Below are 24,229 nucleotides of genomic sequence, written 5' to 3' on the forward strand. Positions count from 1 at the left end.
AAAATGACAACTGTCTGCTTTAGGTTGATTAACTGCAATAATGCTAACGACTAGCTGCCGTCTACTAACTGAACTGCTGAACTCTCCGTGCTTTCGCTAATATGGAACCTTGTTCATGCATGGAAATTTCCAGCCAGTAACCTGCCGCCCACCAAATTCTTGTACCACCCCGTGCCAAGGACACGTTATCAGCCGGCCGGCCTGATGTTATGTATTCAACACGAAGAAAAAACAATCTTTCGATAAGGGCCAGCCTGAGCCGGTTCTCTCCAAGCGAACAACACCTTATAACTAAAACATTACATTTGACCTAAAAGCGTTTCAAGCAGCCGAGGCAGAAAGAAAGATGGAGTCTCTCCCGTTCGAGGCCTACAAGGCCCGAAATAAGCATAACTCCATCAGAAATATACTAGCAACCTTACAAAAGGACGGATTAATATTAATACTAAGGAATCTATCCCTTAACATAAGCTTATAAGCCCTAGATTCGAGAAAAGGATAGGGAATTATGTCAAACACCTTGTAAATAGGCCAGGTCTGGGGTTCTAATCCTCCTATTGGAATGATAGCAGGCTAAAGTCACCTTCACTCAAAAAGGGGAACCAAAACACTGTCAGAACATTGTCTTAAAATTTACACTTCGTCAGACAGGAAGCCACTGAAGTTGTTTAATACTGTTTGATGTGGGGTGGTGTTTAGGTAGTTTAAGCAGCACTCTAGCAGCCGCGTTCTGAATTGATTGAAGTTTGGTAAATTGGGCAGCACCCGCTCCTAGATAGAGAGCATTACCGTAGTCACTTCTATAGAGAATCGTAGCAATTATGACTGTTTTCCTCAGGGAGAAGGGAATGAACGGCAGGATCTTTCTCAGGCCTTTTAACATAAAAAACAGGCAGATGACACTTGATTAATATGAGCGGCCCAGGTCAGATCTTTATCAAACATGAAGCCAAGGTTCCTAACTTCGTTCACTGGCACGGGAGAATCACCGGCTGTGGTTGGCCACCAAAGCTGATTCCAGATTGAAGCTTTCTGACCAAACTCTAGGACTTCAGTTTTTTTAGTATTTAACTTTAAAAAGTAAGTTCATCCAAGTCATCAGGGCAGAGGTGCACTTGGAGAATTCAGCTGTCATAACGTCTACGGGGTGGATTACAGACACTATAAGCTGAGTGTCATCAGCATATGACACCAGCGAAAAGCCATGGCCTTTTATAAATTTTGCCAAGGGGGCAATGTAAATATTGAATAGTGTAGGGAAAAGGGCAGACCCCGGATGAACTCCACCAGGGAGCAGAAATTCCTCCGATTGATATCCATCCCAGAAAATGACTTGTTTCCTAGACGAAAGGAAGGAGGTAAGGAGGGCAAGAGCTGTACCACTAATACCTACGTCCTGTAGCCTTTGGATTAATACCGCATGGCTCACGGTATCAAAGGCTGCTGTTAAATCAAGCAGGACTAGTATAGCCCTTCCTCCCTCATCCATAACCTTCCTCTGCTGCCACAATCAATGCTGTCTCAGTAGAATGTTTTGCACGGAAGCCATGTTGTGTGTTATCGAGAATGTAATTGATCTCCAAATAAGGTGTTCATTCAGAGTTCATGGCCTTCTCCGTGACCCAGGCAGGCACAGGTAAGCAAGAAATAGGGTGATAGTTTTTCTCGTCTTGCGGGTCCAGCTTGTTTTTTTTAAGAGGGGACGAATACAGGCTTTTTTCCACAATGTTGGATAAACTCCTGAAGTCAACACTTGATTAGGGGGCGGAGCTTGCCGCCAAGCAAGATGGCCGGATAATCCCGGGGCTCCGCTGATGGTGGCAAATTATCCTGCATAATCCTACACTAGCTTGCATATTGTGATGCGAAACTTACAATACTGAGAAGGCGTGACACTGAGGAATGCGGTGATACCCCCCCGGAAAGAGATCCGACGCCGGGAACTGGCCCATCGAGACGGAGATGGGGAGACGCCGCAGCGGGCCACACGCCACGCGATTGAGTGAGCACCCTCCCCCGGCTGCGTCACAGTGCGTGCTGCACATCTGAGGCACTTCGCCCGGCGCCAAAGCTGACCGACCCGAACGTTCCCTAAGGCGGATCGGAGCGCTGTCAGGAGGCCCCATTGCACCTGCCTCTGGGCATCGTGTACGGGGGGAGCCGGAGCCTTCTGGAGGGCAACGACGGCCCTGATGGGCGTGGGGCGGCAGAGGGCCTGGAGCTGAGCGCGAAATCAGCCATAACTCCAGAGAGGACACTGGCAGGGAGCGTGGCGTTGGAGTAGCCGCTGCCGCCAACGAGGTACGTCGCAAATCAGCAAATGACTGCCTCGGAGCGCGATTCCGGGAGCTCGGAGCTCACAAGTGCCCACTGACTCCTATAGTTAATGGGGCACTGATAAAAGGCGTTAAACGGCAGCCATTGTTGCATCATAAAGCGGCTGAACCACACGCCACATGTGGAGAAGTGTGGCTCACTGGTTAGAGGAGGCAGACCTGGAAGCAGAGGTCAGCCCAGGACCAGGGTTCAATTCCGGGCTCGGCGGGGTCTTGAGTCCTAAAAATGTCCATGGACTCGACAATTCTCACTCCGGTGCCTACTCGATTCACGGGTTCACACTCTGCGACTCTGGGCAATAGCTTGCTTAATCTCCACAACGGCCCCTCGCGGCGGAATGCCTGGCTTTCACCTTGCGGATACCCTGCCGGGGTTATCTCACAGGGGAATACCAGGACGGGTTCCCTAAGCAAGCGCTTAGAAGCCGCTCAGTAATTTGCGCTATATAAATTTCTGTACATTTACATTTACATTTACGCCATTTACTTGGAGGGTGACGGCGCCACGAGTTGGGTGCCCCGACAGGGCGGCCTGCAACCCCGCTTGCCCAGGGGTGCAGTTGGGAGTGCCACCTGTAAATATACCAGCGAGTGCATATCACCACAGTAGCCCATGGATCTGAGCCTGCTGAGCGGGAGGCACACTGCCAAATATAGTACACAGCAGCGGGCAGATACGTGAGACCTGACAGCCTTTGCAGCGGCAATAGACGAAACAGCAGGGGGCTGACAGGATGGCAACATCCAGAGCCTGCGTTGGGGAGCCTACGACCCGCAATTGGACATTTACAGGGGCACAGCCTGGTGGAGGGGACTGCAAAGAACTGCCGGGCCATAAGGAGAAAGGAGAGGTGTGATGCGACCCCCACCTAACAAGATGGGTCAGGGGGACAAAACGCAGGCGAAGATTTCCTTTGGGAAAAGGCGTGTGCTGTCACACGACGCCACTAATACAGACAAAGACGACATGCGGGCCGAGGGCGAGACATCGGGTGACACAGACATCAAAGCTATGCTCCTGGCGATGGAAAAGGGCCTACAAACCAGTATGGCCGCCATAGGCACGAAGATCGACGCTCTATCCTACAGGATGGACAGGATGGCGGAGCGGATCGATAAACATGCTGAAAGATTGGACATGCCTGAGCGGAGACTGACGGAGGTAGAGGAGGAGCAAACGGAGCTTGACACAGACCGCAAGAGGAGCAAAAAACTAATGCAAGCCCTACGGGACAAGACTGAGGAATTGGAAGCGCGGTATCGTCGCTGTAACCTAAGAATTACTGGTCTTCCCGAGACGACGCAGACTGGCAATATGGAGAAATTTGTTGAAAAATTGCTGACCACACTGTTGGGGGAGGACTCTTTTTCTCAGGTCTTCGTTGTAGAGTGCGCTCACCGCTCATTGGGGCCTCACCCACACCCGGGTGCTCCACCACGCCCCATTATAGCTAAACTGCTAAACTACAGAGACAGAGATGCTGCACTGAGGTTGGCTCGGGACCGGAAAACGCTTCAATATGAGGGCTCGGACATATCCTTGTACCCTGATTTCACTGCCAGGGTGCAAGAGGCTCGCAAACACTTTGCACCTTACAAAAAACAACTCAGAGACCTGGGACTGGACTATGCGATGCTTTACCCGGCAAAGCTGAGGGATCTATCGGCAGGGTCACTCCCAAATATTTATGGACCCTCGTGCTTTGCAACAAGCCCTCAAACTCTGGTCTAAGGAACACCGCAGAGACACTGCTGATCCTACTGAAGCAGCGGACGGGAGCAGCCACCTTCATGATCAGGAGTGAACGCCCATTAGCGGTTTGCATTTTGCTGCGGTAAGATGCAGGGGCTGTGACTCTTATGGTGCGGCAAGGCTGGGAGACAGCAGCGGGTAGCCGCCATAGTAGTGCTGGACATCACAAGGTATGGGATGGGACTCTATAGTTCTGATTAGTGCATCCCCTGCTTCTTGAGGCTCTGCATACTTACAGAGAGACTGGGAGCTGCGGCTCAGGACTGTAGAAGGTGAAATCTGTTCTGAGGGCATGTCAGATGATACGGAAGAAACACTCACCTAGCATAGAGTCTAGGCATTTGAAAATGATAGTATCAGCATGTTGGGGTGATGGCACTGATAAGCAATGTCCTAGTATAGCTAGTGTTAAGTTATAAACCACCGCGGGAGAAGCACGGGGCAGTTACACTTTGGTGCTAGTTAGCACTAATCATGGGTGACATGGCAACCTCGGCCCCTGCGCACAATGCTCCAGTTTTTTTTCTCGGAATATAAAAAGTTGAGGGTAGGAATTTACGGGAGGAGGGGAGGGAATGGGATCGATGAGGCTGTTGCGCGCTTATCTAGGATCCTGATCGATACTGTGACCATATGCCCCTATTCGGCTATCAATCCATTTATTCCCTATATTGGCATAACCGTTCAAGTGCGATATTCAGAAACTCATCTCTGGCCTCACACAAACAGAGCCACATTCCAGAATAGCTTTCTCTGCCACTTCCTTTGCAACCAATTAGTGCAATGACAGAGCAGAAGTCACTATCTGAGATTCCTAGATTAACACTCCGAGTTCTTCAACAAGATAAAAACTCAGCAAACCTGGAAATCCCCCTTGCTGTGTTTTGATTAGTAATAGAACTCTAATGAGCAACTGATAAGCGATCACTTCCTAAGTGACATCTTTATTGACGTCTTATGTCCAGCAAACTTACGTCAAACATGGCACCTTTCAGGTATAAATACTACCAACGTTGCCTTAAGCAATTGCTGCTGTCTGCAGTACGCTGATGCTGCTGCTGTCTCGTTGCTGTTGGTGAAGCTACTGATACCATTATCGCTGCTAAAGCGCGAACGATGGTGTGGTGAACTTAGGAGCTGAACAGCCGTCCCTCTGCGAAGAGCCCAGCAGATGCCAGCTGCCCGCGGACGCTGTCCCCCCTCCTCCTCCTCGACGCGCTGAAGAGAGACGCTGCCTTTCTCCTGCAGAGAAATCCAGCTCCAGCGTTTCTGGTCTACCCTTGCGGGTGACTGGGATACCGAGTTTCCCTGAAGGAGATACCAGACCTCCATCATTCTATTCAGAGGTATGGTGTTGACTAAACCCTTAGTGAGAATTCTTGAAGCAAACCTTGGCAAAACCAACTTAAACTAAAGCTACTTACTTACTCCCCTCCCACGTATTAGGCTTAGGTCAGGTACACTGGGGTAGGCGTAGTTAGAAGCACCAGTTGAGTATTTTAGCCTAATATATATATGACTGTATATATGTTTTATTACTTTTAAACCATTGTATGGCTAAGAAACCATATCAATGCTTTTTACAGTATTATCTCGCAATACTTATCTTTCTGTGCGTACTTTTTATAATAACAAGTCTTGCAATTGTGGCAATTAATTTCTCTTGTACGAGAAGAAAGACTGTTCAATAAATGTTAACCCTTTATTGACAAACGCCCGTCTCTCTATTCTCTACATATTGTGAAAGTAATCTGCACTAACCTGACTGAGTAAAATAACTGTCTATTGTTTCACACGACCCTAGAGATTGACTCTTGATCTGAGGAGCAAAGTTGTCATGTTGCACGGTTGTTGGAAAACTGAATCCCTTCTTGTCTGTGCCAGGGAAGCTGATCACTTCCTATGCAGAGAAGAAAGTTTCCAGTGACCTCTGAGCTAGTTGGTAACAAACCCAATTAAGTTTAGCATAGTCAGTAGAGACCTGGAAGATCCGCACTTCTACGTCGATACTACTGTTTATGATATTCCAATGCGCAGGGCCTAGTGGGAAACTAGGAACTACACTACATGGCACCCCAACGTTTGGTAAGGCGATAAACTAACGCAAGACGTTAGAGTAACTCAGTTGTGCATATTTCACACAGACCCCTTTCTCCCGTAAATACTCCAATAGACGTCTGAAGTGGGTGAAAGGTTAAAATCCGCCCGATCTTAGTAGGAAGAGATTCCTATGTAAAGCTCTGGTTTATTCAACGTTGAAGGATACAGTGTTCCAAAATATTGTGCACCTAATCTTTGTCTCCTTGGAGACCAACTCTGCAAAACCTGCATTTATATAATGTCAGACAGTGAAGAAGAAAGGGAAGCAGTTAGACTGGCAACCCTACTAATAGAGGAAGACTCGAGTCTCCTACAGACAGACCCGGATGCTAATATCATCCCGGTCCACTTAAGAAAATCTATAACGTTAAAACTTATAGAAAACGGACTGACACCACAAGGTGGTACAGTAATTTTCGTGATAGAGGCACATGAATATCGGCAGACAGAGGTATTCTATTCATGGATAAACTTTCCAGCGGCAAACGCTACAACAAAAGAGTTTCACTATTTCAAAATAGAGGAACCTCCGGAAGAGTACGCTCCTTTCGAGGAGACTGAAATCCCACTAAAATTCCAAGAGCACCTGCTCTGGTTTAATGGCGCCCTAAAACATAATGATCACATAACTAGGCTCGGTCCACTAGGTAGACCAGGAGCAACGTGGCCGGTTCTAGCCAGCTACACACCACATCCTGACATTGCATAAATGTACAGAGAAGAGCTGTTAGTACAGCTAAAAACACTTATAAAAATACATAGGCAATTAATCCAATATGTAATGCGGACTGCGACAGTCCAACCAGCTGTTAATGTACCACAGCTGACCCCTCATCAGGGGAACACTAATAAAATTACACCACAGAACATACAGTCATGTCTTGGTAAAACACCCGTAAAACGGGAACAAATTCCTTTCTGGTTAAAACAGAAAATCACTCAAATAGAGGCAGTATTTCCGGATACTACCCCTATTGAGAAACACAGAATCTTGACCATCTGCCTTCCAATGGGAATCGCACCACACGTGGAGGACTGTGACACTTGGGGTACAGTCTTTGCTTCCATTTACACAAAAACACATGGTGTTTCGTCTATGGCGGTAATACCAGAAGTGCTAAAACAGATTCAGAATGAATACGGTCCAGAGCCCGCTTTAACTCTTGGTATGAAATTACTGAAAGACTTCAAGCAGGTCTCGGCTATATTATTAGCCAACATAAAAGGAGAAGCAGCATCTGTGGCGATCCGCCAGAAGTTGAGGGAAACAGATATAAAAGATCAGCCAGTTGAGCTTGCCAAAATCATAGAAAAATGCTATGAAGAATTAGGTAGAGACAGCTTGGGTGGAAAACCGGTAAAGCCCCAACTGCTCGAAAATCCTGAAAAATTATTTATTAAAAATAATTTAAACACTCCTAAAAAGAGCTGAGATGGAAATAAACAATCCACTCCCAAGGAAAAAGTTTTCCAGCCCAGAGGAAGGTCTCCTCGACGGAGGGAAAGAACTCCGACTCGAGAACACCAGTCTCCCCAGAGGGAGCCCTCTGAGAAAAGATATAACCTTAGAAATAGGGATAATTTGGAAAAACCTGATTGATATCAAAGTATTGATACACGTCCCTCTCGATCTTTTTCGCAGAAATCGGAAAGAAGAGGACGGTCAGACCCAGGAGAGCATACCAAGTCCAAAGACAAGGAACCTGCTCAGAGTAAAAAATCTCAATTTCCGAAAAAGAAGGTAGCCAGTATTAGAGTAATCGAACATGCCGAGAATACTGAGGACGCAGTTGAAAAACAGGGAGTGGGCATTGACAATGTTGGACAGTGCAGCAGAAATCAGTATAGCCCGCAAGATCTTGATGAGTCATCTGGAGACAGTGGACACGAATGAATACATTCAGGTTGAAACTGCTGACACCAGACTTAGCGAGCCCCATAAGATATACGAAATAACATTGCGTATAGAGGGTGATAAGACTAGGAAAATAAAGGGTCTATTTTATGATAAGCTCTCAAAAGGCTATGATATTCTGTTAGCTGAAAAAGATTGGCCCCCAGAGTTTGTCAGGGAGTGCCCTCGTGGCGAAGAAATGATTATGCCTGCCTTCTCGAATCACATTCCGATTCACAAAAAATATACTTATGCAAGGAAATGGGCAGTAGCCCAGGCACCGGCATTATATAAAAATCATGTAGGATGGGATGAGGACTCACCTCCTCACAAAATACAATTAAAAAGTGAACCAACTGCCCAACTGCAGTATCCCATTAAGCAAGAAGCTAAAAAACAAGTCAGGGAGATCTTAGATCAACTTGAATACCAGGGGGTGATTGAAACATGCACCTCTCAAATGAACAATCCTTTGTTTCCTGTCTCCAAGCCAGACAATTCATATTGTCTAGTTTCGGACTACAGACACCTAAATGCATGTTGCAAAACATTTGCAGTACAAAATTCGCATAGTGCAGCCCTAATGAATAATATAGTTAGGAAAAAATATAAAACGACATTAGACATATCTAATGGTTTCTTTTGTCAAAACATTGCTCCAGAAAGCAGCTACTTGACCGCTTTCTCAGCATTTGGGTCGCAGAAAAATTCTGTCGACTCCCACAGGGGTTCAAGAACAGCCCAGGACTATTCTCAGCTAGAGCAACAGAGTTACTACAAATGTATGATGATGAGGCATTATCTTACGTAGATGATATCTATCTCACAGACGACGACTTGGATACTCACTTAAAAAGAGTAAACACCATTATACTTGGGTTCGCAGCAGAGGGTTACAAATTCAACTTTAAAAAGTCCCGAATTGCCCATCTGACAGTATTATTTTTAGGATACGTATTATCAAGTGAAGGGAAAAGCCTAGCGGACAACTTCTTAGAGAAATGCGCTGTACTCCAAGCTTCAAAAACGCTGAAGAATTTACAAATATACTAGGTTTACTGAATTTCAGAAGAACTTACATCCTAAATTACGCAGAGGGTTAAACCTCTTTACGAACTAATTAAACCTGATTTTAAACAAATCACCTGGACTCAAAAACACACAGAAATTTTGAGATCACTGCAAACAGACATGTTAGCAAAAACAAAATTAGATACACGTGACAACACACGCAATCTAGTAATCCGAGTCATCCCAGGAAGATGCGGATTCACATACCTGACCTCTAATGAGGGAGAAAAGGTACCAATTTCAATTAAATCTCACTTGTACACACAAGTAGAAAAAACATTCAGTCACACAGAAAGAACTGTGAAAGCAGTGCAAATTGCATTAGCAAATGAACGAGAACTAGCACACGGCAAAAGGATTAATATCCTCACAGCGGAATCCGCCTTCGAGGCGCTATTCAGTCCAATAAACCTGCCTACAGTGTCACTGGATCCGAAATGGATACAGTGTGTAGATTCTCTAGGAGCGGAAGACGTTAAATACTATTTCGCCCCGCAATTCGAAGAACTGAATGATTTAGAATATGAAGAAGAATATCCTCTGCCAATCGAACTTCTGCCTCTCCCACAATACGCCTGTATAATCTATACAGATAGATTTGTACAGCATTTCAATGTAGAGAGCAAATCCTACGATGCAGCCTGTGCGATTGTTAAAGGTCGTTGGCTGTGCGGTAAATTCAGACCGAAAGTAACAAAAACTGAATCAGTAAAGTACTGTTCGGCTCAGAGAGCTGAAATCAGATGTTTAAAGATGGCGCTCGAAAATGCAGAACGTGAATTCCCGACACTTATTGTGTGCGATTCTCATTTTTGCGTCAACTCTTACAATAATAAACTGCTGAGGTGGATTGAAAACGACTACAAAGATGACACAGGTGCCACAATAAAGTATATATTGCTCTGGAAAGAGGTAGCTCTTTTACACAAAGAACTACAAAAGACTCACGTGATACACGCACAGAGTCTTCAACGTGATGGCGTTCACGTTGCAGGGAATTCATTGGCTAATACAGCCACAGCGGAAGCAACTAAACCGGCTTCCGTAGCCACAAAAAAGCGTACAGAAAAAGGCATAGACGGGGAAACCATGCTGGCAGTAAAAACGACCGTAAAAGGCGACTGTGCAGCACTACCCGTGAACTATCCACTCAATTATGCATACATAATAGATGCAAACTCCGTTCCTTTTGCTCGAATCCCTGGAGTGGGGGATAGGGTAATTCCAAACACGAACAGGAGAATATTTTTAATAGCAGACGCACATATGGGTCAGAAAGATCAAGGAATCCCTGACTGAATTACAATCAGTATACTGGTGGCCGGGAATGAGTGTACAACACCAAATATATGCAAACAACTGTGAAAACTGCAACAGGGATCGCAGTAGTGAACCAGAAACAGCGTAACACTGTCTACACCCCATCCTGCGTCCTATTAATCAGTTAAGGCTAAACACACTTAAAAAATGTGGCTCCAGCGCTCGGCTGACGCTAGAACGGTTATAAAAGATCTGCGAGTCTTTATCGGCACATACGCAATTACCACGTTCCATTCTGACCAGGGTCCTGCTTTCAGCTCTCGAGCTTATAGGGAGGCCATGGCCAGCATGGGAATTGGGTTGCGGTATTCTTGTCCGTCGCACCCCGAAGGGAATAGTGTGGTTGAAAGAAAAAACCGGGACATAAAGCGATCTATAACAGCGAAGGTATTAGGTTCAGGCGCTGGGTGGGTCAAACATCTAATAAGTGTCCAGTCTAGTCTTAACAATTTGCCAAGAAATTCTCTGAAAGGTTTCAGCCCATACGAACTATTGTTCGGAATTAGAATGAACATTCAGGACCTCGATAGTCAGATATCAGTGGTACAAGAAAAAACAACAGACTTTGACATCAAAGATCGTTTGGCTGTTTTACAGGAACTGAATGAAACAAGAAAATCCTTAAGCAACATAAAGTTAAAGCAACAGCCATCTACCACTGACGAGGCACCACAAGCAACAGCCCCAGCAAGGCCTGTCTGGATTCCAAAGATTGGGGATCTAGTCAGAGAAAAGATCGCGGTGAAGAAGGAATTTGGGCCTTCTTACAGAAAAGCAGTACCTGTCTTGGCAGTCACCGGAACAAGATCAGTAGTACTACCGCCACTTGCTGGGAAAAAGGAGAACAGAGTCGTGTCTATCGACCTGGTAAAACCACAACCATGTGGCCTATAATCAACAGTAGGCCCAGTGGACTCCCGAGAAACAACAGAATACCCAAACTTGCAACAATCCAAGAGGTTCAAACTGAAAGACTAATCACATTCGATCAGCCTGCAGTACACAGAGAAGGACTATGCAATAATGCCATGGAACTCGTGCCTCTTGAGACACAGATTGAAACAGTTCGTCAAGAAACACCAGTCTACAATAATGTGGCATCAGAAAATGCTACCGAAAGACAGATTGAAAATCCAATTCCAAGAATTGACAGAACTGCCTCTGGTTATTTCATCGACTTCGACAACTTCTCTGAAGATCAAAACGACCCTGAAGTGGTGCCAGAAACAAAAAATACTTTTAAAGAAAAAGCAACAGAACTCTTTAATCAACTGAAGAAAATCTACCTTGTTTCCCCTTGGTTAGAGTTCTGGTTCGGTCTAGGTGTATTTTTCCTCCTGCTTTGGCTCATCATGGTACTTTCTTTGAGAAAATTCATTGAGGGAAAATATAGTACAATGGACACAGCAAGTCAGAACATCAGCCTAGTCCTGAAACCACACAGATCATCCCACGTGAAGAAAAGAGAACTGTCAACAGTAAATGTCACAGCCATTCCAATACCTGGTGGGGTAGTATGGGAGAAAACAGACTATGAGATCTATGGTCCGGTCGAAATCCTGAAGTATCCTCATCAATTGAAGGTTTCCTTAAGTGACTTTGTAAAACCTAGTACATTCTCTGATGATTGGGACTTTAACAGTATTAGTGACATGATGTCTGATTTAGTAATGTCAGCTAGATTCACAGAACATGATTATTTACAAGGTTCATCTAGTTATGAGCAAACATTCTGTTATACACATTATGGTGATCATTATTTGCATAAATCTGCACAGCCTAGAAATGTTTTTAAGTATAATCAATGGGAACATTGTGCAACACCACCTAAAAGCAGTTCTAAAGCATTTTTTGAGAAATTCAAGTACTTCTCAGGGTTTAACACCAGTGATGCAGAAACGTTTTATTACAAACTGTTAGATAAAACAGGAATGAAAACAATGCTGTCAAATTCTAAATTGATATATTCAGAAGCATTTTATGAAAAAATGATGACATTTGGTTTTGATTATTGGAAAAATAACATTGAAACAAAAACCATTTGGGGTACAAAAGATTGGCAGGTACAGGGCCTTGAAGCACTATTCAGAACCTGCATGATACCAGAACAAATGATGTTTTTAAATGACCCAATTCACCAAACATCCTGTCTTGGCCTAGCTAAGATCAAAGACCTAAACAAACCGTCTATTCCAAAGCCAATACCTGAAAATACAACCACAGATATTGAGTTAGACGTATCACAAATTTTACATTTTAACAGAACACATCCTGATTGGAAAAAGTGGTTAATCTGGCCAACTGACACAAACAACTGTCAAGATAGATTCCTGAACAAAACACAGGGGTTAAAAATGACCAGGCAAGACCCTAGATACTCCCAGAGACAACATCCAGGGATAGTAACAACATACAGTGTAGGGAAACTCTGCCTTGAATGGCTAACATCATCCACACTGGCTGAAATTAAGCAACACTTGTCTTTACTAAAAGATGGTGCTGATTTGCGCGATTTCATTCTTGGACCACGCAAACAGCGTCAAAAGCGTTTCATAGCGACCAGTATCTATGCTGCGTACAACGAGGCTTGGAAAGTCACACAAATTGAAAGAGCCGAAAAAATACGAGAAATTGATCGTATTAATTTGGAAAAATCACTTTCTGTAGTGGACAATGGGTTAATGACTCTGTCCTCCAGAATATATTTGTTGGACAATATTGTATCCTCTGCCTTTGATGTGATAGACAGAGACTTGCTAATGTTACAACATGGCCAATCTCAATTACGTTCTATTGTACAATTAGGCTGGACGCTGCAAAATCTTCGTTCAGGCTATGTGCCTTGGCGTTTAATCAACACAACGTCATTATTTTCCATCTTTAACCTTACTGATAAACAAATCAGTTTGGCACAGAAAGGAGCAGACTATACAATCCTGAGCATCGAAAAACTTGAGAGATTACCATTGACAATGTCAGAGAGTCCTGTCATTGAATGGATAATACACGGAATTATCACTATTCCGATAACAACTTTCCGATTTAAAAAGTGCCTTGAATACATACCTACTGGCCAGTATGAACGATTGGGTAAAGGATATGTAAAATCAGAATGGAAATTACCATACACACATTCTTGCTATAGTGACAGCGACAAAAATGTATTTCTTAGTGGTGAAAACTGTAAACATTCACTAAGCGGTATACTTTTGTGCCAGGGTATTAATTTACACGGAGCTTGTGATGGAAATTCTAACAACCTTTCATGCCACCAGCTTGTCACACCTGCAACTCAGATAGAGCCCTTCTTTATGCAACTCGCGAACGGGAGTTACATTCTTAGAACGGATCACAGATGTTGTGGCCTTGTGCCAGGGAAAAGTTATCTAGTAAGAGTAACATCCATGGTCAAATGCTGTATGCAGGCATTGTTTCCGAGTGGGCTTGCAGACACAGTGACTCCCATCGGGCCTCGTCTGAATCTCTATTCTATACGAATTGATACTTTAAGCAAAATGAAGTCTGTGCTTTTGCAGACAACAGTGCCCATAACGTCATCAAAAGAGACGTATGATCTTCTAGTTGCAAGGACAGCTACTGAAGTTCATGAACTTTTATCAACAAATTGCCCCGTGCATTTCGTAGAAATGCTTAGCCAACTCCTTAACATGTCTAGTGCCACAGGAATCCCACAGAAAGGGGGTGGTGATGAACAGAGTGTCTGAATTAAGCAGACCACTCTTACCCAGTCCAAAGATCAGGGCTTGATCCATCACCGTTATTTATCTCACTGCCCCATCCCAGCTCAGAACCTGGCTATATGCAAATTAGTCTGTCCCTGGCCCAGTGCATCATGGGAACAGGGCAGACCAAACTACCAAGCCAATTCTTCACCAGAAAGGAGACAAGCTACCGGGGACCGGTTTCTGGCATTTCAGCCTCTTCGGCCCGGCTTGCTTGAATCCTGATGGCGCAGTGAGAAAGGGACTCATGTCTGAGTATACCCTGCCACACCTATAGTGGCCAAAAACGATACAGAAAGGGGGTGGTGATGAACAGAGTGTCTGAATTAAGCAGACCACTCTTACCCAGTCCAAAGATCAGGGCTTGATCCATCACCGTTATTTATCTCACTGCCCCATCCCAGCTCAGAACCTGGCTATATGCAAATTAGTCTGTCCCTGGCCCAGTGCATCATGGGAACAGGGCAGACCAAACTACCAAGCCAATTCTTCACCAGAAAGGAGACAAGCTACCGGGGACCGGTTTCTGGCATTTCAGCCTCTTCGGCCCGGCTTGCTTGAATCCTGATGGAGCAGTGAGAAAGGGACTCATGTCTGAGTATACCCTGCCACACCGGGCCGAAGACGGCTGTAATGCCAGAAACCGGTCCCCGGGAGCTTGTTTCCTTCCCAGTGTAAGAATTGGCTTTTGTAGTTTGGTTTGCCCTGTTCCCATCATGCACTGGGACAGGAACAGACTAATTTGCATACAGCCAGGTTCTGAAACTGGGATGGTGCAGTGAGCTAAAAAACGGTGTTGGATCTAGCCCTGATCTTTTGACTGGGTGAGAGCTTTCTGCTTAATTCAGAGACTCTGTCCCTCACCACCCCTTGTTGTAAATATTTTTGTCCACCCTAAGCGTGGAAGGGTATTCTCAGATGTGAGACCCTTGCTCATTGCACCATCAGGATTCAAGCAAACCGGGCCGAAGACGGCTGTAATGCCAGAAACCGGTCCCCGGGAGCTTGTTTCCTTCCCAGTGTAAGAATTGGCTTTTGTAGTTTGGTTTGCCCTGTTCCCATCATGCACTGGGACAGGAACAGACTAATTTGCATACAGCCAGGTTCTGAAACTGGGATGGTGCAGTGAGCTAAAAAACGGTGTTGGATCTAGCCCTGATCTTTTGACTGGGTGAGAGCTTTCTGCTTAATTCAGAGACTCTGTCCCTCACCACCCCTTGTTGTAAATATTTTTGTCCACCCTAAGCGTGGAAGGGTATTCTCAGATGTGAGACCCTTGCTCATTGCACCATCAGGATTCAAGCAAACCGGGCCGAAGACGGCTGTAATGCCAGAAACCGGTCCCCGGGAGCTTGTTTCCTTCCCAGTGTAAGAATTGGCTTTTGTAGTTTGGTTTGCCCTGTTCCCATCATGCACTGGGACAGGAACAGACTAATTTGCATACAGCCAGGTTCTGAAACTGGGATGGTGCAGTGAGCTAAAAAACGGTGTTGGATCTAGCCCTGATCTTTTGACTGGGTGAGAGCTTTCTGCTTAATTCAGAGACTCTGTCCCTCACCACCCCTTGTTGTAAATATTTTTGTCCACCCTAAGCGTGGAAGGGTATTCTCAGATGTGAGACCCTTGCTCATTGCACCATCAGGATTCAAGCAAACCGGGCCGAAGACGGCTGTAATGCCAGAAACCGGTCCCCGGGAGCTTGTTTCCTTCCCAGTGTAAGAATTGGCTTTTGTAGTTTGGTTTGCCCTGTTCCCATCATGCACTGGGACAGGAACAGACTAATTTGCATACAGCCAGGTTCTGAAACTGGGATGGTGCAGTGAGCTAAAAAACGGTGTTGGATCTAGCCCTGATCTTTTGACTGGGTGAGAGCTTTCTGCTTAATTCAGAGACTCTGTCCCTCACCACCCCTTGTTGTAAATATATACAGGAATCCCAGGCATATTTAAGACAATTTTTACGGGACTGCTAACACCTTTTCAAGCAATTTTGGGAATCGTTCCTAATTTTGTTCACTCTGTTTTTGGCGGCATACCCTTATTTTTGGGACTTGTAGCAGGGATTTTATTTTTGACCGTCCTGCTTCGTTATGGCAAGCCAAAGCTCAGACATAGCTCCCATGGGAATGGAAGAGACAATCCTAGCAATGCGCTACCGGGACAGGATAACTAACGTCCTTGGATTGGCCAGGCTGAGAGATCTAAACATGACCTGGTTCCTTTCATTCAGACCTATATGGCAACATTGCATCTTACCTGTGCTACGATGTATGCTTTGCGGTGATGAATGCGTGTTGGACATCTGTCTTTCACTTCCATCAGCAGTACCAATGGACGTCGATACTTTGCTCAGTCCGATAAAGGCTCACGCATTGTGTTGTCCCCAGCGGCTACCAATCCTGATTACGGCATTTGTGGAGACTCCTGTGCTACAACCAAGTGGTAACAGTGGAGCGAGTGACAAAAGCAACATCATCCAGGTACAACGTTCTGTGAGCATTGCTGATCCTGCCTATGATGACAGCAATCATTCTCACACCTGCCAAGTTACAGCACTATCGAATTTGGTTGAACTGTCACCTGATTTTGTAGACCAATTCTTTGAGAGCCTGTCTGATATGATGTTCTCACCCGAACAGAAACAATAACTTTGGAGAAGCATTCCGACACACAGCGTTCCCATGAACTCTGAATTCGGCCTTCAGTTTTGAACAACAAAAACTGCTAAAAGCGTTGGAACCCTATTTCCCCGTTCAAGCATTAATTCTTTTGAATTGAACACTTTTTAATATTGACCCTTTTTTGGCACGAAAAAATTCTTTGCTTAAGGTAAAAACTATTCTTAGAGAATAGAAGCTTCAACTTCTATTTCTAAACACATCTAGAGACATAACAACCTTACACCAGCCTCTAGCACATTTATTGCAATGAATTTATATGTGATGATTTATCTCGCCCTTCTTCTGTTTCAGAGATATTTCATGTGTAATTCTTTTTGCATAAGCGTTCATTGATTTCATATGCTATAATTTTTGAATGAATTCTATGCTTGTGGTGGAGTGAGTGTAGCGGGCCGGAAAAGCAGGCGAGGAGGCCGTATGTAGTGGGCAATAGTTGGCTTTTATTACGGTTGTACAGTACAGATAGTTCCAACAGGCGGAAGGTGTGGCTCCAGGCGATGGACTTTGGGTCGGGGCTTCTCTGCTTCTCGGCGTCCACCGATGTTCCGGGGAAGGTTCTGATGACGGGGAGGCTCCCAGGAGGACCGGAAGAGAGGAAAAACAAGGGACCGTTAGTTCTATCCAGCAAGTACCGAGACTCAACTGTTTACCATCACCCGGGTAGTGCAGGAAGGGGCGGAAAGCGACAGTGCGGGAAGGAAGGTACCGGGAGGACGGAATATAGGTCGGGAAAATAGAGAGGGTGCTGGGGTGGGGCGTGAGAGTAACGGAAGGGGTCTTCGAGTGAAGTGCTATATACGTATAATACAGTGCAGGGGCGGTGAGACTATGGAGAGAGGGAATATGTACAGGGACTTTAACACGGACTCCTAATGAGTAGGGATAAAGGAGGCAAAAGGCACTCACACGGTCCGCCGTAACTCTCCAGTGAGTTCGGCCGCTCTCCAGCCACCTCCAAGGGACTCCACCACTCCTCTGTCCACACTTCGTCCTCGCACGTCTGTTCTCCTTCTCCGTCTCCAGCCAGAGGGTCATGCCACGAAACTCCGACGACGTGTTGTGTTGAATCCCTGTTTTTATCCTGTGCTGGCTCTGCCTTTGGGGCTGGACTTCCGGGGTCATCGTGATAAGGTTCCTCTGGCCCTGTCGTTCTGGTTGGCTCCTGTGGGAGAGAGAAGGGCGGGGTTTCGTTGGTGATGGCTGGTGTTCGGCTTCCTGCCTCGGTTGCGGCGTTTTCGTGACATGAAGTCAGTCCCGGGGGTGCCGGACAAGGTATGCGAGGGGGAGGGCGGCCTCCTGGTAGGGGTCTGAGGGTCGTCGCCTCACATCCCCTTCCCCTAGCTGTCCTTCTTGTAGCGGAGGGAGAATGTGGGTACCGGGACAAAAAATCTGCATTACCTTGGTCAGAGCCCTTTCTATGTTTGGTTTGGAAATGAAAGGGCTGGAGGGACAAAAACCAACGTAGTATCCGGTCATTTTGCCCTTTGTTCCGAGCCATCCACTCCAGAGGGGCGTGGTCTGTGTAGAGGATAAAATCTCTACCCTCTAAGTAGTACCGCAGGCTTTCCACTGCCCATTTGATGGCTAAGGCTTCTTTTTCTACAACTGCATATTGTTTTTCTCGGGGGAATAGTTTGCGGCTCACATAGAGGATGGGACGTTCGTTCCCCCGGGCATCTTTCTGGGATAACACGGCCCCTAACCCATAGTCAGACGCATCCGTTTGTAGGATGAAAGGGACCGAATAATTTGGGGGTACCAACACAGGACCTGAGGTCAAGGCGCCTTTAAGGTCGGTAAATGCCCGCCAGGCTTCAGAGGAGGGATTCCGGAGCATTTCATCTGACCGGTTTGATTTTTTAAGCAGGTCCGTAAGGGCTGCCGCTCTTTGGGAAAAATTGGGCACAAAGCGCCTATAATACCCAAGGAGACCCAGGAAGGCTCGGAGATCCTTCTTTGTTTGGGGAAACGGAAGAGACCGGATGGCCGCAGTTTTGCTGTCTTGGGGTCTTATCAGGCCGTCCCCCAGAAGAAACCCCAGGTATTTTACCGTTTTCGCCGCCAATGTGGTTTTGGCTGGATTGATGGCGAATCCGTATGAACCTAAGGAGGTGATGACACTGGAAAGGTGTCTTAAATGTTGGGGCCAGCTGTCGCTAAAGATGACGATGTCATCTAGATAGGCGCCTGCGTAAGGGGTATGGGGCCTCAGGACGTGGTTCATAGCCCGTTGGAAAGTGGCGGGGGCGCCATGAAGTCCGAAGGGCATGACTAAGAATTGGTATAACCCATCAGGGGTAGAAAAGGCCGTCTTCTTTCTGTCTTGTTCCCGGAGGGGTATCTGCCAGTACCCCTTGCAGAGATCGAGTGTTGAAATGAATTTTGCCTGTCCTATTCTTTCAATCATTTCATCGACCCGGGGCAAGGGATAGGTGTCGAAGTTAGAGACCTTATTAACTTCCCGGAAGTCGATGCAAAAACGGACCGAGCCGTCGGGTTTCGGTACCAAAACAATAGGGGAGTTCCACTCGCTGACTGAGGGCTCGATTATACCCATTTGTTGCATGGCTTCTATTTCCTGACGGATAACATTCCTACGGGCCTCTGGTACTCTATAAGGCCTCAGGCGGACCACTTTCCCCGGTTCGGTTTCTATCTTGTGTTCAGTGACCGTGGTTCGACCGGGGGAGGAGGAGAAGACGTCTTTCAGGGGTTCCAAGGTGTGTCGTAGTTCCTGGATTTGTACGGAGTTTAATTCTGGGTCAAGACAAGGGTCGAAAGAGAACAGGAGGTTTCTATGGGTTCCTGACAGCACCGGACGGGGTCCTTCCCATTTTTTTAGCAGGTTGACATGGAAGATTTGGGAGGTGCCCCGTGTGGGATCCAATTCCACCTCGTATGTGACTGGTGTCACCTGCCGAAGGATGGGGTAGGGTCCTTGCCATTGTCCCAGTAATTTCTGATCTGACGAGGGCATCATAAGGAGAACTAGGTCGTTAACAGAAAAGACCCGACTGCGAGTGCCCTTATCATATTGTCTCTTTTGGTTATCCTGGGCAGTCTCTAGATTTCGTCTGACGATATCACGGATCATAGACAGGTGAGTCTTTAGGTTTTCCACATATTCTGGGAGCGGACGGGTCCGGTCTGGTTCAGCTTCCCACGCTTCCTGGGCCATGTCCAGCAGAGTACGAGGGGGCCGTCCGTACAGTAATTCATATGGGGAGTATCCGGTGCTGCTCTGGGTTTTGCAACGAATCGCAAATAAGGCCAAAGGAAGCATATATTCCCATCTCTTTGCTTCTAGGCCTATGAGTTTTTTCAGCGTCTGCTTTAATGTGGCGTTGTATCGTTCTACCAGCCCGTCTGTTTGCGGGTGATAAGCAGACGTCCGGATTTGTTTGATCCCCAACTCCTCACATACCCGTTTCATAAGGGCTGAAACAAACGGTGTGCCCTGGTCGGTGAGTATTTCCCGGGGGAAGCCAACCCGAGAAAACAAGGAGATCAGGGCTTTTGCTATAGCCTGGGTAGTAGGTTGGCGGAGAGGTATGGCCTCCGGAAAGCGGGTGGCATAATCGACTATGACCAACGCATAGCGACACCCGCTACGGGAGGGCAAGAGGGGACCGATTATGTCCATCCCTATGCGGCTGAAGGGCACATCTATGATAGGGAGGGGTTGTAAAGGGACCCGGGGTGGCCTGTGTCGACTGTTCTTTTGGCATACTATATGTTGGACAGGCCACGTGAAGGGCTCGCTCCCTCCCCGCATGACAAGGCCCGAGCCCGGCCCTCCAGGTGTTACCCACCGAAACCACCCGCTCCCCGACTCATACGGGACTCCTGATCCCGGACATCTCTGCATCATGGGCCCGAATCACTACCGGCCCCCTCGCCCGGCCTGGGCGCCATCTTGGACACTGCACCACGAGGCCGCGTGGCCTCCGATCGACCCTAACCCTGGGCCTGGCCAGGCCCCGACATCCCGGCACCACCATCCACCCAGGAGGTGAACGGACCACTTGGCAGGTCAATGGGAGGAAGAAGTGTCGATGGCTCTCCCCCGCCAGGTGCCGATCGCCCCCCGCTCCCCCAGGCGCTGGCTCCACCCCCCTGCTGGGTGTCTGGACTCCCTCATCCTGGACCTCCCGACCTCCAAGTGCGAGGGTCCGGACATCAAAGGGCGCCAGACCTATAACTGGGGCAGCTCCAGAGCAGGAAGGCAGTTGTATCCTGGAGTCGAGAGACGCAGTGAAGAACTCATCCTTGACGGACTACTGGCGCTGCCGTAGCCCTGCCTTGCGAACGACTGCCTTGCCTACTGGCGCTGCCGCAACCTTCTGAAACCTTCATCCTCGTCTGGACCTGCTGGCGTGGCCGCTGACCGTTTGTAACTACCACCTTCTCGGGACCTGCTGGCTCCGCCGCGGCCCGATCATCTAGAACGCCGAGCTCGAGGATTGTGAGCTATCCATCTTATCATCGCATCTACCAGATTGGTAACAAGACTGTCCCGCTACCCCTTCTCCCCAAACCAAGAGACTAGAATCGAAGGGACCCCTGAGTCCAGACCTCCTTGTACCATTCCACAGTACTTAAAGATTGCCTATAAAGAACGTTAAACCTTATTTCTGTGTGGTGTACATCTGTGGGGGGGAAGTTACTCGTCTGTACGATCGCTGGAGACGGCTCTCCCCGGAGACCTCTCCCCTTGTCCTCGGCCGACCCTCCCGGTCCGTCTAACATTGGTGGCCAGCGGCGCGATCCGAATCAACGCGTAATCGTACAGAGAGTAGCTCACCCCACGACGAAACCACAATGACAACCAAAGAGAGCGGATCCACCGAGAAATTCCAGATGGAGAAATTGGAAGAGTACAGCCATCGTGAGTTTAAACAATTCTGCATTGAACTAGGTATCGCTACCAACGGTCTGAGTACTAAAGACGATTTCAAGCACGCCATTGAGTCATGGGCAGAAACCGGGGCCGTCAGACCCCCGGACCAAAATGTTGCAGCATCAGAGAGGAACGCCACGGCTCCCGAGGAGCGAAGAACGGGTCTCTCGCAGGAAGAGATCCAAGAACGAGAAAGAAGCAGACTACATGAATTAGAAATGGCCCGGCTCAAAATGGATGGCGAACTCAAATTAGCCGAACAAAAACTGAACCTAGAACATCTGCGGCTCCGAGAAGAACGGGAAGAAAAACAGAGACAAAGAGAACTCGAAGAAAAGAGACTAGCGTATGAACACGAGCGCAAGCTAGCAGAAATAGACTTACGTAAGCAGAACAAAGAATTAGGGGTGCCCGAGCAACCGCGCACCCCGGGAGCAACAGAAAAGAAAGTACACATCCCCAAGAATGTCATTCGAGAATATTTCCGAGATGACGACATACAACAATGGTTCAAGGCCTACGAGATGCTATGACCTCCCACCGGATCGATCGAAGTGACTGGGGAGCCGGGCTATGGGGGAGGTTCGTCAATGAGGGCCGCGACGCCCTGTTACAGCTCCCAGACCACCTGATGACCTCCTATGACCACATGAAGGCTACCCTCCTCACCCGCTATGGGCTCACACCCGAAATGTACCACCAGAGGTTCCGAGACTGCACCCGGATCCCGGGTACAACTTGGGTGGAATATGTGAACTATTTCAGCCGAGCCTTCGAGGGTTGGATCAAGGGAAGCAATCTAACGACCTACGAGCAACTCTTCAATCTCATGGTGTGGGAGCACCTATCTAACAACTGCTTCGTCGAGCTCAGGCAGCACCTCCTCGACAGTAAATTGACTGATCCACGGCAGCTCGCCGCCGAGGCTGACCGGTGGGAAATTACCCGAGTGGGCCGGAATGGGCCACATGAACAGAACCGGAACAACCAAGGTCAGCACCGTCCCCGAGGAGGAGGAGGGGGCCAGGGACGAGGAAGAGACAACGCCCCGGCCGCTCCCGCTGCCAGCACCCCACCCCCGGCCAACCGTGGCAACCCCCCGGCGCGCCCGGGGTACAGAGCCAATGTCACGTGTCACCGATGCCAGCGAGTCGGCCACTACGCAAATGACCCGAACTGTCCACAGAACCAGACTCCGAGACCCCGCCAGATTGCTGTCGCCGCCTTGGGGGAAGAACAAATCTCCGAAGAACAAGAGGAGTGCAAGCAAGAACACCAAGAGTGGGAACCAGCCGCCATGGTTCTAGCGTGCCTAGGGGGAAGAGACATGATCCCGCGGGCCCGCCTACCCGCCAACACCAGGAAGTACAGTCAGTGGGTGAACATTAATGGACGCAGGGCCGAAGCCCTACGTGACACAGGGGCCAGTGTGACAGCCGTCCGCTGTCACCTGGTGACCCCGGAACAGATCCTGCCGAACATTCTCTGCCCTGTCCGTTCAGCCGACAATTCGGAGAGTCTATGCCGGATGGCCTGCGTCCCCTTCGAGTGGGGAGGGGTCTCCGGCATGTTGAAGGTAACGGTCCGAGATGATGCCCTCATGGACTGTCTCCTGGGGAATGATCTTGAGAGTTCCCCGTGGGCCGCCGTGGAGAGAAGAGAGCACCTGGGGATGTTGGGCCTCCCGGACTGGGCGTGCGTAACCACCCGGTCCATGGCCGCCCGTGCCATCCCCCGACCTGAAGAACCAGAATGGCCAGCACCTCCTCCCCCGGTCGCTCCAGCAGAAGACGCCGACCGGGCCGACCCTCAAGAGCAAACTCCCGAAGGGCTCGCTCAGCCCCAGGACCTCCCCGGCCTGGCTCAGTGGCGTCAGGAATGGGGGCCCACCCAGGAACAGTTTCGTCAACAGCAGAAGACCTGTCCCTCCCTCGAGGGACTCCGCCAACAAGCCCTCGCCCAGAGCGCAGGGGATACCTCCGGAGCCCATTGGGTCTATTGGGACAACGACCTGTTGTACAGCGAACAGAGAATCGCGGAGTTAGGGGCCAGTCGAGTGCTAGTGGTGCCCCTCCGCTTTAGAGACTTCTTGCTAAACCTGGCCCACGATGTCCCACTGGCAGGTCACCTGGGTGAAGACAAAACCTACAGTCGCCTGGTGACCCACTTCTTCTGGCCTAAGATGAGAAACGACGTCCACAACCACTGCCGGTCCTGCCCCACGTGCCAGGCCAGCGGGAAGAGCGGCCGCAAAGTTAAAGCACCTCTGCAACCCTTCCCAGTTGTCACCACCCCGTTCGAGAGGGTGGGAATAGACATTGTGGGGCCCTTGGACCCCCGTACAGCACAAGGACATTGGTTCATCCTGGTACTGGTGGACCACGCCACCCGCTACCCCGAGGCTGTTCCCCTGCGAACTGTGACAGCCCCGG

The sequence above is a fragment of the Lissotriton helveticus genome, chromosome 1_1 (genome assembly GCF_964261635.1).
Source record: "Lissotriton helveticus chromosome 1_1, aLisHel1.1, whole genome shotgun sequence".
Classification (NCBI taxonomy): Eukaryota; Metazoa; Chordata; class Amphibia; order Caudata; family Salamandridae; genus Lissotriton; species Lissotriton helveticus.